At 44.8% G+C, this 18385-nt stretch overlaps 1 pseudogene; it reads left to right on the forward strand.

The window, feature by feature from the left end:
* Positions 1–18385, forward strand: part of LOC129856766 (dynein axonemal heavy chain 11-like) — a 34389-nt pseudogene that overhangs the window by 13946 nt on the left and 2058 nt on the right.

Genomic DNA, 18385 nt, shown 5'->3' on the forward strand with positions numbered 1-18385 from the left:
CTGGAGACACGCATCTCAGGGCTAGTGCGGGGAGCAGCAACAGGACGCACAGGACTCTGGGGACACACAGGAGGCTTGGTGCGTGGTTTAGACACTGGTGGTAAAGGGCTGGAGACACGCACCATATAGCTAGTGCGTGGAGGAGGCACTGGTGGTACTGGGTTGGGGCGGGGAGGTGGCGCCGGAAATACCGGACCGTGCAGGCGTACTGGCTCCCTTGAACGCCGAGCCTGCCCAACCTTACCTGGTTCTATGCTCCCCGTCGCCTGACCAGTGCGGGGAGGTGGAATAACCCGCACCGGCCTATGTAGGCGAACCGGGGACACCATGCGTAAGGCTGGTGCCATGTACGCCGGCCCGAGGAGACGCACTGGTGACCAGATGCGCTGGGCCGGCTTCATGACATATGGCTCAACGCTCAGTCTAGCCCGGCCGATACGTGGAGCTGAAATGTACCGAACCGGGCTATGCACGCGTACAGGAGACACCGTGCGCTCTACTGCGTAACACGGTGTCTGCCCGTACTCTCGCTCTCCACGGTAAGTACAGGGAGTAGGCGCAGGTTTCCTACCTGACTTCGCCACACTCCCTTTAAGGCCCCCCCCAAGAAATTTTTGGGTTGTACTCACGGGCTTCCAGCCTTGTCTCCGTGCTGCCTCCTCATATCGCCTCCTCTCGGCTTTCGCTGCCTCCAGCTCTTCACGAGGGAGGCGATATTCTCCAGGTTGATCCCACGGCCCCTTACCATCCAGTATCTCCTCCCATGTCCAGAAATCCTTTGTGGGTAGGTCCTGTTGCCGCCTTCCATGCCGCTTGGTCCTATGGTGGGTAATTCTGTCACGATCGTGTGGCGGATTGACGGACCAAAATGCAGCAGTTGGAAAATAAGCCATCTTCTTTATTTAACACCACGAAGATGAACACGACACAAAAACACTTTACAAACTAACAAAACAACAAAACGACCGTGAAGCTACAAACGTTGTGCACATACATACAGGCTACAAACGTTCTACATAGACAATTACCCACAACCAATGAGAGCCTATGGCTACCCTAAATAAGGCTCCCAATCAGAGACAACCGAAATCAGCTGTCTCTAATTGGGAACTCATTCAGGTAACCATAGACTCTCCTAGATAACTAACCAACATAGACAACGCTAGACATATACACTCAACACAAAACCATCTACTACACCCCATAACCCCTTTACCAAATAAACTCCCAAAACCAACAAAACATAAACATTACCCATGTCACACCCTGACCTAACTAAAATAATAAAGAAAACAAAGAATAATAAGGCCAGGGCGTGACACCTGTAGAGAAGCTCTCTTACAGCAGCTGCCTTTCACCTGTAGAGAAGCTCTCTTACAGAAGCTGCCTTTCACCTGTAGAGAAGCTCACTTACAGCAGCTGCTTTTCACCTGTAGAGAAGCTCACTTAGAGCAGCTGCTTTTCACCTACACCTGTTGTATTCAGTGCATGTGACAAATAACATTTGATTTTGATAGCTATTGCTCTCTCTCTGTCTCTGTTTACAGGATACCCTGGAGATGTGTTCTCGGGAGCAGGTGTTCAACGATCTCTTCTTCTCCCTCTGCTACCTCCATGCCTGTGTGACGGAGCGCAGGAAGTTTGATCCCCAGGGCTGAAACAGATCTTACCCCTCAACACAGGAGACCTGGTCATCTCTGTAAACGTGCTCTACAAATACATGGAAGCCAACACCAAAGTAATACTCACATTCCCAAAACCTTCCAAAAATCCCCAGGTTTTTCACAAATCCAGGTTGGAGGAATCAGGATTTACTCCGGAATTAATTTACCCTTCACTAAATCCCTCCCCCCCTTGGTTACTGTTGCAACCTCAGTCAACATTTTCCCGGAAGCCCGTTTCCCCATACGAACCACTGGCAAAATCCCCTCACAATGATCTCAAACTGTTGGTTATGTTGTGGCATCCGATAGTTTAATCGGGTGGTTGTGGTGGACTGTCATTACAGTTGCTTCACAGGAACCTGGTAAAATGAAGGTTGTAGTGTGTCTAGCCACTGGAGGGTTCTGAATGCACTGTCACCATGCAGCCAAACCTAATAACTAGGAGTGTGCCGATCTCGTCATACTCGTTTTTCTAATTGTATCCGTTTTATCACACTCAATACTCGTAATCGGATTTACTGGCGATCAGAAAACCCGGAAGTGCGCTTTAATTGCCGGTAAAGGCCATACCTCAGGTCTACATTACTGCTCTATCACTTAGAGTGCATCATTATGTTCCTTCACTCATTCACACACATTGTTCAAAGATAAATTACCCCGACAGATGAAAATGCACATTATTTACTTACTTAGTCCTATTCAATAATCAACGAAATAGTCAAATAAATAGCCTAATACATGGCTGGCTACTGCAGCCTGCATGTATTCCAGACACAGATTTAGATGAAAGTAGGCTACTGCAGCCTGCATGTATTCCAGACACAGATTTAGATGAAGGTAGGCTACTGCAGCCTGCATGTATTCCAGACACAGATTTAGATGAAGGTAGGCTACTGCAGCCTGCATGTATTCCAGAAACAGATTTAGATGAAGGTAGGCTACTGCAGCCTGCATGTATTCCAGACACAGACTTAGATGAAGGTAGGCTACTGCAGCCTGCATGTATTCCAGACACAGATTTAGATGAAGGTAGGCTACTGCAGCCTGCATGTATTCCAGACACAGATTTAGATGAAGGTAGGCTACTGCAGCCTGCATGTATTCCAGAAACAGATTTAGATGAAGGTAGGCTACTGCAGCCTGCATGTATTCCAGAAACAGATTTAGATGAAGGTAGGCTACTGCAGCCTGCATGTATTCCAGAAACAGATTTAGATGAAGGTAGGCTACTGCAGCCTGCATGTATTCCAGAAACAGATTTAGATGAAGGTAGGCTACTGCAGCCTGTATTTATTCCAGACACAGATTTAGATGAAGGTAGGCTACTGCAGCCTGTATTTATTCCAGACACAGATTTAGATGAAGGTAGGCTACTGCAGCCTGTATTTATTCCAGAAACAGATTTAGATGAAGGTAGGCTACTGCAGCCTGCATGTATTCCAGAAACAGATTTAGATGAAGGTAGGCTACTGCAGCCTGTATTTATTCCAGACACAGATTTAGATGAAGGTAGGCTACTGCAGCCTGTATTTATTCCAGAAACAGATTTAGATGAAGGTAGGCTACTGCAGCCTGTATTTATTCCAGACACAGATTTAGATGAAGGTAGGCTACTGCAGCCTGTATTTATTCCAGAAACAGATTTAGATGAAGGTAGGCTACTGCAGCCTGCATGTATTCCAGAAACAGATTTAGATGAAGGTAGGCTAATGTGGCCTGTATTTATTCCAGACACAGATTTAGATGAAGGTAGGCTACTGCAGCCTGTATTTATTCCAGAAACAGATTTAGATGAAGGTAGGCTACTGCAGCCTGTATTTATTCCAGACACAGATTTAGATGAAGGTAGGCTACTGCAGCCTGTATTTATTCCAGAAACAGATTTAGATGAAGGTAGGCTACTGCAGCCTGCATGTATTCCAGAAACAGATTTAGATGAAGGTAGGCTACTGCAGCCTGCATGTATTCCAGAAACAGATTTAGATGAAGGTAGGCTACTGCAGCCTGTATTTATTCCAGAAACAGATTTAGATGAAGGTAGGCTAATGTGGCCTGTATTTATTACAGACACAGATTTAGATGAAGGTAGGCTAATGTGGCCTGTATTTATTCCAGACACAGATTTAGGTGAAGGTAGGCTAATGCGGCCTGTATTTATTCCAGACACAGATTTAGATGAAGGTAGGCTAATGTAGCCTGTATTTATTCCAGACACAGATTTAGATGAAGGTAGGCTACTGCAGCCTGTATTTATTCCAGACACAGATTTAGATGAAGGTAGGCTAATGTGGCCTGTATTTATTCCAGACACAGATTTAGATGAAGGTAGGCTAATGCAGACTGTATTTATTCCAGACACAGATTTAGATGAAGGTAGACTAATGTGGCCTGTATTTATTCCAGACACAGATTTAGATGAAGGTAGGCTACTGCAGCCTGTATTTATTCCAGACACAGATTTAGATGAAGGTAGGCTAATGTGGCCTGTATTTATTCCAGACACAGATTTAGATGAAGGTAGGCTAATGCAGCCTGTATTTATTCCAGACACAGATTTAGATGAAGGTAGGCTAATGCAGCCTGTATTTATTCCAGACACAGATTTAGATGAAGGTAGGCTAATGCAGCCTGTATTTATTCCAGACACAGATTTAGATGAAGGTAGGCTACTGCAGCCTGTATTTATTCCAGACACAGATTTAGATGAAGGTAGGCTAATGCGGCCTGTATTTATTCCAGAAACAGATTTAGATGAAGGTAGGCTAATGCAGCCTGTATTTATTCCAGACACAGATTTAGATGAAGGTAGGCTAATGCGGCCTGTATTTATTCCAGACACAGATTTAGATGAAGGTAGGCTACTGCCACCTGTATTTATTCCAGACACAGATTTAGATGAAGGTAGGCTAATGCGGCCTGTATTTATTCCAGACACAGATTTAGATGAAGGTAGGCTACTGCAACATGTATTTATTCCAGACACAGATTTAGATGAAGGTAGGCTACTGCAGCCTGTATTTATTCCAGACACAGATTTAGATGAAGGTAGGCTAATGTGGCCTGTATTTATTCCAGACACAGATTTAGATGAAGGTAGACTACTGCAGCCTGTATTTATTCCAGACACAGTTTTAGATGAAGGTAGGCTAATGTGGCCTGTATTTATTCCAGACACAGTTTTAGATGAAGGTAGGCTACTGCAACCTGTATTTATTCCAGACACAGATTTAGATGAAGGTAGGCTACTGCAGCCTGTATTTATTCCAGACACAGATTTAGATGAAGGTAGGCTAATGTGGCCTGTATTTATTCCAGACACAGATTTAGATGAAGGTAGACTACTGCAGCCTGTATTTATTCCAGACACAGTTTTAGATGAAGGTAGGCTAATGTGGCCTGTATTTATTCCAGACACAGTTTTAGATTAAGGTAGGCTAATGTGGCCTGTATTTATTCCAGACACAGATTTAGATGAAGGTAGGCTACTGCAGCCTGTATTTATTCCAGACACAGATTTAGATGAAGGTAGGCTAATGCGGCCTGTATTTATTCCAGACACAGATTTAGATGAAGGTAGGCTAATGCAGCCTGTATTTATTCCAGACACAGATTTAGATGAAGGTAGACTACTGCAGCCTGTATTTATTCCAGACACAGATTTAGGTGAAGGTAGGCTACTGCAGCCTGTATTTATTCCAGACACAGATTTAGATGAAGGTAGACTACTGCAGCCTGTATTTATTCCAGACACAGATTTAGGTGAAGGTAGGCTACTGCAGCCTGTATTTATTCCAGACACAGTTTTAGATGAAGGTAGGCTAATGTGGCCTGTATTTATTCCAGACACAGTTTTAGATTAAGGTAGGCTAATGTGGCCTGTATTTATTCCAGACACAGATTTAGATGAAGGTAGGCTACTGCAGCCAGTATTTATTCCAGACACAGATTTAGATGAAGGTAGGCTAATGCGGCCTGTATTTATTCCAGACACAGATTTAGGTGAAGGTAGGCTAATGTGGCCTGTATTTATTCCAGACACAGATTTAGATGAAGGTAGGCTAATGCAGCCTGTATTTATTCCAGACACAGATTTAGATGAAGGTAGGCTAATGCGGCCCGTATTTATTCCAGACACAGATTTAGGTCTTCATTTTCATTTTATTTTCTAAAGATCTGTCGCTCAGGAAACATGCCTGGGCGAGAAAAAAATTTAAAATAGCAAGCAAGCGTGGACTTAGATCAAGACATAACGACAGACGTCGTCAGCAATGGAATATTTATACAGACAGACAAAGCAGTAACCTTCTAAACAGCGCCAAGTAGACAGACAAACAACCATATGGCCTCAGAAAAGTCTACAGAAAATAACTAGATTGATAGCTAGAACAACAATGACTAGTCACGGAAGTTTTGAGAAGGGGGGACTTGTGCCCCTCACTGTGTGAGTGATTAAGAGCCGCACGTATTTCTGTCGGGGGAAATGAGAGCGGCATTTTCTAATCCAATTCAATCGTTGCACCAGCCTCAACCAATACCCCACATGTTTCTTTAAAGATAGAACAAGCTAATAGTTGTTTAGAGCACATAGCGTTTCACACTGTTTGAGTGAAAGAGAGATGCGTGCTGGCTGACCAAGGATAATACAACAAAAAGACTTGTCATAATCGTATTCGCAAAATTCTCAATATCCGTTACAATACTCATTTTGTCCAAGTACTCGGCCCACCCCTACTACTAACCACTTTTGTGGCTAACTACTGCTCTCAAATCATATCCTGATGTCAACAGTAGATGAGAGTTATATTCATAACATTGCTAAGTTAGTCAACATACATTTAGAAAAAAACAAGTTATGTTAACTGGCTAGCTAGCCAGCGTTAGCAATGTTGGGTGGTCAATGTAACTTAGATTGGGAGCTACAGTAGATAACCAGCTGAGCTAGCAAACAATGTAGCATTCGAAAAATACTCATACAGGCTCTGCATTTCAGGAATCACAGTAGCAAGTACTCCTTGTGCACTGTTATTAGCCATTTAAACAATTAGTTTTTGCTCAGTCTTTACAATGCCCTCAGTGGCTTCCATACGTTTAAAACGTGAGCTTGTCTGACGTGCGCCACGATTGGTTGCCCCAAATTCTGGGGTGGGGCTTAGCGAAGAGTCAATTCGTGTCAATTGGAAACTCATCCAAGATATGAGATTTGTATTAAGACAATATATTTTGATCAATTACATAAATGTGTGTTTTTTAAATAGTAATACAAGTTATTTCGATAAGCAAAACAAGTCCAGTTAGTAAATGTTCCATTCATATGCAGTGAAATATTCCATACTTAAAAAGGAAATAATTTCCATTCCTATCATACACTGTATATACAAAAGGATGTGGACAAATGAGTGGATTCTGCTATTTCAGCCACACCTATTGCTGTCAGGTGTATAACAGCCATGTAATCTTCATAGACAAACATTGGCAGTAGAATGGCCTTATTGAAGATCTCAGTGACTTTCAACATGGCACTGTCATTGAATGCCACCTTTACAACAAGTCAGTTTGTCAAATTTCTGCCTTGCTAGAGCTTCCCCGGTTAACTGTAAGTGCTGTTATTGTGAAACGTCTAGGAGCAACAACGGCTCAGCCGCGAAGTGGTAGGCCACACAAGCTCACAGAACGGGACCACCGAGTGCTGAAACCGAGTCCTCTGTTGCAACACTCACTACCAAGTTTCAAACTTCCTCTGAAAGCAATGTCAGCACAACAACTGTTCGTCAGGAGCTTCATAGCCGCACACAAGCCTAAGATCACCATGCGCAATGCCAAGTGTCGGCTGGAGTGGTGTAAAGCTTGCTGCCATTGGACTCTGGAGCAGTGGAAATGAGCAGTGAAAATGCATTCTCTGTATTGATGAATCACGCTTCACCACCTGGCAGTCCGACGGACGAAACTAGGTTTGGCGGATACCAGGAGAAGGCTACCTGCCCAAATGCATAATGCCAAGTGTAAAGTTTGGTGGAGGAGAAATAATGGTATGTGGCTGTTTTTCATGGTTTGTTCTAGGCCCTTTAGTTCCTGTGAAGAGAAATCTTAACCCTATAGTATACAATGACATTGTAGACAATTCTATGCTTCCAACTTTGAGGCAACAGTTTGGGGAAGGCACTTTCCTGTTTCAGCATGACAATTCCCCCCTGCCCAAAGGGTGGTCCATACAGAAATGGTGTGTCGAGATCTGTGTGGAAGAACATGACTGGCCTGCACAGAGCCCTGATCTCAACCCCATCGAACACCTTTGGGATGAATTGAAATGCCGACTGTGAGCCAGGCCTAATCGCCCAACATCAGTGTCCGACCTCACTTATGCTCTTGTGGCTGATTGGAAGCAAGTCCCCACAGCAATGTTCCAACATCTAGTAGAAAGCCTTCAAAGAAGACTTGATGCTGAAATTAGCAGCAAAGAGGGGGACCAACTCCATATTAATGCCCATGATTTAGGAATGAGATGTTCGATGAGCAGGTGTCCACATACTTTGGTCAAATAGTGTATCTTCACATCTCCACTCACACAGCCCAACCTATCATATCACTGTATCTCCACTCACACAGCCCAGCCTATCATATCAGTATCTCCACTCACACAGCCCAACCTATCATATCACTGTATCTCCACTCACACAGCCCAACCTATCATATCAGTATCTCCACTCACACAGCCCAACCTATCATATCACTGTATCTCCACTCACACAGCCCAACCTATCATATCACTGTATCTCCACTCACACAGCCCAGCCTATCATATCAGTATCTCCACTCACACAGCCCAACCTATCATATCACTGTATCTCCACTCACACAGCCCAACCTATCATATCACTGTATCTCCACTCACACAGCCCAACCTATCATATCACTGTATCTCCACTCACACAGCCCAGCCTATCATATCACTGTATCTCCACTCACACAGCCCAACCTATCATATCACTGTATCTCCACTCACACAGCCCAACCTATCATATCACTGTATCTCCACTCACACAGCCCAACCTATCATATCACTGTATCTCCACTCACATAGCCCAGCCTATCATATCACTGTATCTCCACTCACACAGCCCAACCTATCATATCAGTATCTCCACTCACACAGCCCAACCTATCATATCACTGTATCTCCACTCACACAGCCCAACCTATCATATCACTGTATCTCCACTCACACAGCCCAGCCTATCATATCACTGTATCTCCACTCACACAGCCCAACCTATCATATCACTGTATCTCCACTCACACAGCCCAACCTATCATATCACTGTATCTCCACTCACACAGCCCAACCTATCATATCAGTATCTCCACTCACACAGCCCAACCTATCATACCACTGTATCTCCACTCACACAGCCCAGCCTATCATATCACTGTATCTCCACTCACACAGCCCAACCTATCATATCACTGTATCTCCACTCACACAGCCCAACCTATCATATCACTGTATCCCCACTCACACAGCCCAGCCTATCAGTTGGGGTGTATCTCCACTCACACAGCCCAGCCTATCATATCACTGTATCTCCACTCACACAGCCCAACCTATCATACCACTGTATCTCCACTCACACAGCCCAACCTATCATATCACTGTATCTCCACTCACACAGCCCAGCCTATCATATCACTGTATCTCCACTCACACAGCCCAACCTATCATATCACTGTATCTCCACTCACACAGCCCAGCCTATCAGTTGGGGTGTATCTCCACTCACACAGCCCAGCCTATCAGTTGGGGTGTATCTCCACTCACACAGCCCAACCTATCAGTTGGGGATTATCTCCAACACACAAAGAAAGAATCCTGTCATTATTATACTGTTGTGCCCCTCATTCACACTAACAACACGTAATGTGTTTTTCTCTTCCTATTACTCTGGTCACAACCAATTATCTCCTCAGATTCTGCCCCCCCAAAAACGAATGTCCTTCATTATGTTAACTAAACACTAACCTGTATGTGCTTACACAGAGAATTCATTAGGGGGGCAATGAAGCGTTGTTCTCGGTGTAATTACACGCAGGCCGACGTGACAGTTCGCCACGCCGCATAAGTGATCGCTGCAATTAGTGCTGAAGAAGGAAGTCATTTGCTAAACAATACAGGTACAAATGGTTGTGATCTCCATTTTTGGTCATTTGTTATTATAAATCACGTTTCTTATCTTTCCTCCTTCAGCCTCACGGATCATCATCAGTCGTTCTGCCCCTGAACAAGGCAGTTAACCCACTGTTCCTAGGCCGTCATTGAAAATAAGAATTTCTTTTTAACTGACTTGCCTAGGTAAAATATATATTGTTTTAATAATCTCAGAGATGGCCTGTACGCCAAACGGCACCCTACTCCCAATGTAGTGCACTACTTTCGACAAGGATCCATAGGACTCTGGTCAAAAGTAGTGTACTATGTGGGGAATAGTCCACCATTTGGCATTAAGAGAGTGTGAATGTTTGTTCATTTTAGATAAAAGTAGATCTGCAATTGCTATGATCCATTTTGACACATGTTATGTCGTCTGAGAAAACGTGGCCTTCAAAGCAAATCTGGTGCCTGCTAGTGTAGCAGATTTGAGTTGGTCGCGGATGCTCATTGTGATGAGTAGCCCCGCCTGTGACTTCAAAATCAGTGTTGGCCCTCGGGCCAATAGGGAATTTCCTCTTGGTTTAATGGTCAAGACGTTGGTTTCTCCAGCATTAAGCCTGGGTTCATCCCTCAGGTTACACTAGCCCAGTTTTCCAATTTGTTGTTAATTCAGTATCAGCTTTGATACGGTGGCACCTTGGATATATTGTGCCATGGCTTATGGCTTTTAGTAGCAGATAAAGGCAACATTCAGTGTGTTGTGTTTCAGACAAACATTTTAGACTGATCCAATGAACCATTGATTTCTGTTCAAAATGTTGTATCAAGACTACCCAAATGTGCCTAATTGGTTCATTAATAACTTTTCATGTTCATAACTGTGCACTCTCCTCAAACAATAGCATGGTATTATTTCACTGTAATAGCTACTGTAAATTAGACAGTGCAGTTAGATTAACAAGACTGTAAGCTTTCTGCCAATATCAGATATGCTCTTCTTACTTACAACCTCATGCTAATCGCATTAGCCTGTGTTAGCTCAACCGTCCCACAGGGAACCCACCAATCCTGTAGTTTTTTTGAAGTTAATATGCAGCTATGCTAGCTTTCGCTTGTAAGCCATCTGATAGCAGATTTGATTAATGAAATTGAACATTTGGTCCTATTTAGAAAATGTATTTCTGTTACAAAAGCATGCATTTCATAATCCCCCCCCAAAAAATCTAAATTAAAATGACCTAGAGCAGTGTCCCAGTTTGACAGTAACAGGATGTCCCAGTTTGACAGTAACAGGATGTCCCAGTTTGACAGTAACAGGATGTCCCAGTTTGACAGTAACAGGATGTCCCAGTTTGACAGTAACGGGATGTCCCAGTTTGACAGTAACAGGATGTCCCAGTTTGACAGTAACAGGATGTCCCAGTTTGACAGTAATGGGATGTCCTAGTTTGACAGTAATGGGATGTCCCAGTTTGACAGTAATGGGATGTCCCAGTTTGACAGTAACAGGATGTCCCAGTTTGACAGTAACAGGATGTCCCAGTTTGACAGTAACGGGATGTCCCAGTTTGACAGTAATGGGATGTCCCAGTTTGACAGTAATGGGATGTCCCAGTTTGACAGTAATGGGATGTCCCAGTTTGACAGTAATGGGATGTCCCAGTTTGACAGTAACGGGATGTCCCAGTTTGACAGTAACGGGATGTCCCAGTTTGACAGTAATGGGATGTCCCAGTTTGACAGTAACAGGATGTCCCAGTTTCACAGTAGGACATTGGCATACTGGGACACTGTCAAAAAGTCAACATTCAAAATTAGGTGAGATTAGTAAGAAAACCATTTACAGTCATTTTGATTCACAATTACATACAAAATATGTTGTAATGAGACACTGAATATCCTTTCTTCGTTTTTTTATAACCTTCACATTATTTACCTCCAAATGCTTATGTCATTTGACTGTTATGCCTCTGGAGACGCAGGTCATTACACGGGGTGCCACGCCCACAATGATGACGTCGTACCCACTGAACCAATGGTTTATCATCACATACTTTCTCACCAACACACAGGCATTAATTGTAGGTTGTGTTATTGTGCACATTTAAAGATATCCATTAGAAAGCTTAAGTCTCCCACTTTGCTACGTGTCCCAATACTCACCGTACATTAAATACCATGTTTTGTATTAAGAGCATCTGTATGTATCCTAAGATCTTATTTTATTTCAACACCAAATTAATTCCACACAGAAAATGATAAATTTTAGGTGTTGCACTCAAATGAAGCCTTTTCGATTACATTGCTTAGCTACCAAAAACCGATCATCCCAAAGTGGTCCAGCTCAAGCTGTTCTGGAAACTTTGTTTTGAAACAGATGTATTTAGGTGGTAATCAATAGGTGTGACAGCAGTGTTAGTCGGAGATGGATGTTGCTGTGCTATACAGCCAAACACATTGACAGATGACTGCTAGTCCTGGGCCCTAATAGCACCTTGGTCAGGAGGAACAGTGGTGGGGTGAATACATACCTGACTGCTTTAAGGTATATCTGATTGTGTAGAGGTGTAATCAGAGCAGGTTGACATTTATTGTCATGAGTCTTGTCCTGGAGGCAGAACTGAGCGATTTCCCCTTAGATAGGCCAGCTGCAAAGTCAGAATTGTCTATTTAAAAAAATCATGAAAGCAAATATGAGCTTTTTAGGCTCAATTTAAGGTTAGGTTAGCAGTGTGGTTAAAACCCTTTCCTGCAGTCAAATGACCCATTTTTAAAAATGTATTTTATTTATTTAACCTTTATTTAACCAGGTAGGCAAATTGAGAACAAGTTCTCAAATCACCCTCTAGTGGTCTCATGGGTGGAATGTTATTAATATTTTTCATAATTCTGAAAATAAAACATTATAAATCAATCAACCACAAAAAAATCCAGTGTTTTTATGTCAAATGGTTTTGTTATATTTCAGTCTTCTGTGGTGTATATAAAGTGTAATATTGGGATGCAAACTCAAAATGTAATACATTTCAACTCTATAACTGACATGGTACAGTGTCTTTTTTATTTAAAGCCCATACAGTGTGTGAGGTGTATACTTCTGTTTCAAAGTAGATCTGTTGAAGACTACCAAGAAACACTGTGTGACCCTGATTTAGCCCACTGCAGTAACATGTTAAATCGAACCCTAACCATAAATCAATGTTAAATCACACAGCTAACTGTATGGTGGTATTCAAACTGAGGTTAATCAATAAATGCAAACAGCTATTTTGATTACCTAGCATTACATAGCTAGCGTTAGCTTGCTTGTCCAGTAGATAGTCTCTGTGGCTAGCTAACACCTGTCAGCTGAAAGCTAGCTAGCTAAGGAACAGGCAAACAAAGGTAGCTAGCTATTTGGTTATGGAAGAGGAAGAGAGAGGCTCAACTCAGCGGAAAAACTGTCTTCCTCCAGCATGTGGCATTTTTTTATGTTTCGCCCACCATGCAAGGAGTTTCTGTATGGAGGTCAATGACTGTGTCGAAATTGGTCGACAACAAAAAATGATGTCTTATTTGCTACATGAGGTTTATTCTGATCGAGTAGAAGTTGTTTCATGCTTAAGTTGTTACGAGTGTACTGATATAAGCAGTGCTTCATTTGTAAATCGGAAGTGAGTGCTGACCTGGGGAGCTCTGAGGTAAAAACAAAAATCCCCTTTATAATAAAGTGTTGCATATCATCACATTAGAGGCATAGAGCAGTAGAGTAGATGCACACAGAGGTTGCACACGTGGGATTTATTTTGGTGGCCTAGGGTCTGGGAAGTGTTGGGCCTTTTATCAACACATTTCATGCAATTCTACATGACTGGAGACTTTGGCATAACGTTTTTTAATGCCACGTTCAAAACAACTGGGAATTGAGCTGGGAAATCTCCGACTTCAATGTGTTCAAGACAACTGGGAAATCGGGAAAAAAATTAGCTCTGACTGGGAACATTCGCATTGAACGGTCATCCAACTCGGAATTCCAAGTGAGGAACTCTGGCCTCTTTCTAGACCTCCGACTTTCAGAACATGATTCATGATTCGACCTCGATTTTTTTCAGAGTACCCAGTTGTCTTGAAAGCACCATAATACCGCACAAATTATAGAAATTAAAGGCTACTTTGACATTGACAATTGAGGAATCTGAGATCAATGAAAACGACCTTGCCTTGAATCCATCAGCCTAGGCTTAGGAGTGTGGAGACATATTCTAGGCTACAGTACGAGAGAAAATTACAGTCCAAAAAATGCTTTCCAGTTTCACTGACTCACCCAATGATGCGCAGCTCACTTGCTGGTGATGGCATATGCGCTCGTGCCAAAAGCCTCTCTCTCGTATTTTACTTTGTAAAACAATATTTGGATGTTGATCAAATATTTTGGTAGCCTACAGAAGACAGATTATAGTCTTCTCTTTTCAGCAGCAGCTATTTGCTTTCCAACATGTTTTCCTGTGATGGCAGACTATTTGAAATATTGCATAAGGCCTTTTTTTCTGTATGCTGTTTGTGCACTGACATATTTGCTGCTCGTTCCCGACTGTAGGCTATGCCTTGTTATTGGGCTACACTCCAACGCTACTGTACCTTGTCGTGCTGCTGATCCAGTCTCTGCTGTTCTGCCTGCAGCTATGGAACCCTGACCTGTTCACCAGACATGCTACCTTGTCGTGCTGCTGATCCAGTCTCTGCTGTTCTGCCTGCAGCTATGGAACCCTGACCTGTTCACCAGACATGCTACCTTGGCGTGCTGCTGATCCAGTCTCTGCTGTTCTGCCTGCAGCTATGGAACCCTGACCTGTTCACCAGACATGCTACCTTGGCGTGCTGCTGATCCAGTCTCTGCTGTTCTGCCTGCAGCTATGGAACCCTGACCTGTTCACCAGACATGCTACCTTGGCGTGCTGCTGATCCAGTCTCTGCTGTTCTGCCTGCAGCTATGGAACCCTGACCTGTTCACCAGACATGCTACCTTGGCGTGCTGCTGATCCAGTCTCTGCTGTTCTGCCTGCAGCTATGGAACCCTGACCTGTTCACCAGACATGCTACCTTGGCGTGCTGCTGATCCAGTCTCTGCTGTTCTGCCTGCAGCTATGGAACCCTGACCTGTTCACCAGACATGCTACCTTGGCGTGCTGCTGATCCAGTCTCTGCTGTTCTGCCTGCAGCTATGGAACCCTGACCTGTTCACCAGACATGCTACCTTGGCGTGCTGCTGATCCAGTCTCTGCTGTTCTGCCTGCAGCTATGGAACCCTGACCTGTTCACCAGACATGCTACCTTGGCGTGCTGCTGATCCAGTCTCTGCTGTTCTGCCTGCAGCTATGGAACCCTGACCTGTTCACCAGACATGCTACCCTGGCGTGCTGTTGATCCAGTCTCTGCTGTTCTGCCTGCAGCTATGGAACCCTGACCTGTTCACCAGACTTGCTACCTTGGCGTGCTGCTGATCCAGTCTCTGCTGTTCTGCCTGCAGCTATGGAACCCTGACATGATCTGAATGATCAGCTATGAAAAGCCAACTGACATATACTCGTGAGGTGCTGACCTGTTGCACCCTCTACAACCACTGTGGTTATTGTTTGACCCTGCTGGTCACCTATGAACGTTTGAAAATCTTGAAGAGTAATCTGGCCATGTACTCTTATAATCTCCACCTGGCACAGCCAGAAGAGGAATGGCCACCCCTCAGATCCGGGTTTCTTCCTGGTTGCTGCCATTCTAGAGAGTTTTTCGTAGCCACCGTGATTCTACATCTGCATTGCTTGCTGTTTGGGGTTTTAGGCTAGGTTTCTTTGTGACAACTGCTGATGTAAAAAGGGCTTTATAAATACATTCAATTGATTGATTGACTGTAGGGGCTGGTTTCCTGGACACAGGTTAAGCATAGTCTTGGACTCAAACACATGCTAAATGGAGATTCTCCAATGAAAGCCATTTTTAGTGCAACATTCCTAGTCAGTACCTGGAGTCTAGCATTCCTAGTCAGTACCTGGAGTCTAGCATTCCTAATCAGTACCTGGAGACTAGCATTCCTAGTCAGTACCTGGAGTCTAGCATTCCTAGTCAGTACCTGGAGTCCAGCATTCCTAGTCAGTACCTGGAGTCTAGCATTCCTAGTCAGTATGTGGAGTTTAGCATTCCTAGTCAGTACCTGGAGTCTAGCATTCCTAGTCAGTACCTGGAGACGAGCATTCCTAGTCAGTACCTGGAGTCTAGCATTCCTAGTCAGTACCTGGAGTCTAGCATTTCTAGTCAGTACCTGGAGTCCAGCATTTCTAGTCAGTACCTGGAGTCTAGCATTCCTAGTCACTACCTGGAGTCCAGCATTTCTGGTCAGTACCTGGAGTGCAGCATTCCTAGTCAGTACCTGGAATCTAGCATTCCTAGTTAGTACCTGGAGTCCAGCATTCCTAGTCAGTACCTGGAGTCTAGCATTCCTAGTCAGTACCTGGAGTCTAGCATTCCTAGTCAGTACCTGGAGTCTAGCATTCCTAGTCAGTACCTGGAGTCCAGCATTCCTAGTCAGTACCTGGAGTCTAGCATTCCTAGTCAGTACCTGGAGTCTAGCATTCCTAGTCAGTACCTGGAGTCTAGCATTCCTAGTCAGTACCTGGAGTCCAGCATTCCTAGTCAGTACCTATAGTCCAGCATTCCTAGTCAGTACCTAGAGTGCAGCATTCCTAGCCAGTACCTGGCATCCAGCATTCCTAGCCAGTACCTGGAGTCCAGCATTCCTAGCCAGTACCTGGAGTCCAGCATTCCTAGCCAGTACCTGGAGTCCAGCATTCCTAGTCAGTACCTGGAGTCCAGCATTCCTAGCCAGTACCTGGCGTCCAGCATTCCTAGTCAGTACCTGGAGTCCAGCATTCCTAGCCGGTACCTGGAGTCCATCATTCCTAGCCAGTACCTGGAGTCCAGCATTCCCAGTCAGTACCTGGAGTCCAGCATTCCTAGCCAGTACCTGGCGTCCAGCATTCCTAGTCAGTACCTGGGGTCCAGCATTCCTAGTCAGTACCTGGAGTCCAGCATTCCTAGCCAGTACCTGGAGTCCAGCATTCCTAGTCAGTACCTGGAGTCCAGCATTCCTAGTCAGTACCTGGAGTCCAGCATTCCTAGTCAGTACCTGGAGTCCAGCATTCCTAGTCAGTACCTGGAGTCCAGCATTCCTAGTCAGTACCTGGAGTCCAGCATTCCTAGTCAGTACCTGGAGTCCAGCATTCCTAGTCAGTACCTGGAGTCCAGCATTCCTAGTCAGTACCTGGAGTCCAGCATTCCTAGTCAGTACCTGGAGTCCAGCATTCCTAGCCAGTACCTGGCGTCCAGCATTCCTAGCCAGTACCTGGCGTCCAGCATTCCTAGCCAGTACCTGGCGTCCAGCATTCCTAGCCAGTACCTGGCGTCCAGCATTCCTAGCCAGTACCTGGAGTCCAGCATTCCTAGTCAGTACCTGGAGTCCAGCATTCCTAGCCAGTACCTGGAGTCCAGCATTCCTAGCCAGTACCTGGAGTCCAGCATTCCTAGCCAGTACCTGGAGTCCAGCATTCCTAGTCAGTACCTGGAGTCCAGCATTCCTAGTCAGTACCTGGAGTCCAGCATTCCTAGTCAGTACCTGGAGTCCAGCATTCCTAGCCAGTACCTGGAGTCCAGCATTCCTAGTCAGTACCTGGAGTCCAGCATTCCTAGTCAGTACCTGGAGTGCAGCATTCCTAGTCAGTACCTGGAGTCTAGCATTCCTAGTCAGTACCTGGAGTCTAGCATTCCAAGTCAGTACCTGGAGTCTAGCATTCCTAGTCAGTACCTGGAGTCCAGCATTCCTAGTCAGTACCTGGATTGCAGCATTCCTAGTCAGTACCTGGAGTCTAGCATTCCTAGTCAGTACCTGGAGTCTAGCATTCCTAGTCAGTACCTGGAGTCCAGCATTCCTAGTCAGTACCTGGAGTCCAGCATTCCTAGTCAGTACCTGGAGTCTAGCATTCCTAGTCAGTACCTGGAGTCTAGCATTCCTAGTCAGTACCTGGAGTCTAGCATTCCTAGTCAGTACCTGGAGTCTAGCATTCCTAGTCAGTACCTGGAGTCCAGCATTCCTAGTCAGTACCTGGAGTCCAGCATTCCTAGCCAGTACCTGGCGTCCAGCATTCCTAGCCAGTACCTGGCGTCCAGCATTCCTAGCCAGTACCTGGCGTCCAGCATTCCTAGCCAGTACCTGGCGTCCAGCATTCCTAGCCAGTACCTGGAGTCCAGCATTCCTAGTCAGTACCTGGAGTCCAGCATTCCTAGCCAGTACCTGGAGTCCAGCATTCCTAGCCAGTACCTGGAGTCCAGCATTCCTAGCCAGTACCTGGAGTCCAGCATTCCTAGTCAGTACCTGGAGTCCAGCATTCCTAGTCAGTACCTGGAGTCCAGCATTCCTAGTCAGTACCTGGAGTCCAGCATTCCTAGCCAGTACCTGGAGTCCAGCATTCCTAGTCAGTACCTGGAGTCCAGCATTCCTAGTCAGTACCTGGAGTGCAGCATTCCTAGTCAGTACCTGGAGTCTAGCATTCCT

This window comes from Salvelinus fontinalis, chromosome 6 (genome assembly GCF_029448725.1).
Source record: "Salvelinus fontinalis isolate EN_2023a chromosome 6, ASM2944872v1, whole genome shotgun sequence".
NCBI classification, from domain to species: Eukaryota; Metazoa; Chordata; class Actinopteri; order Salmoniformes; family Salmonidae; genus Salvelinus; species Salvelinus fontinalis.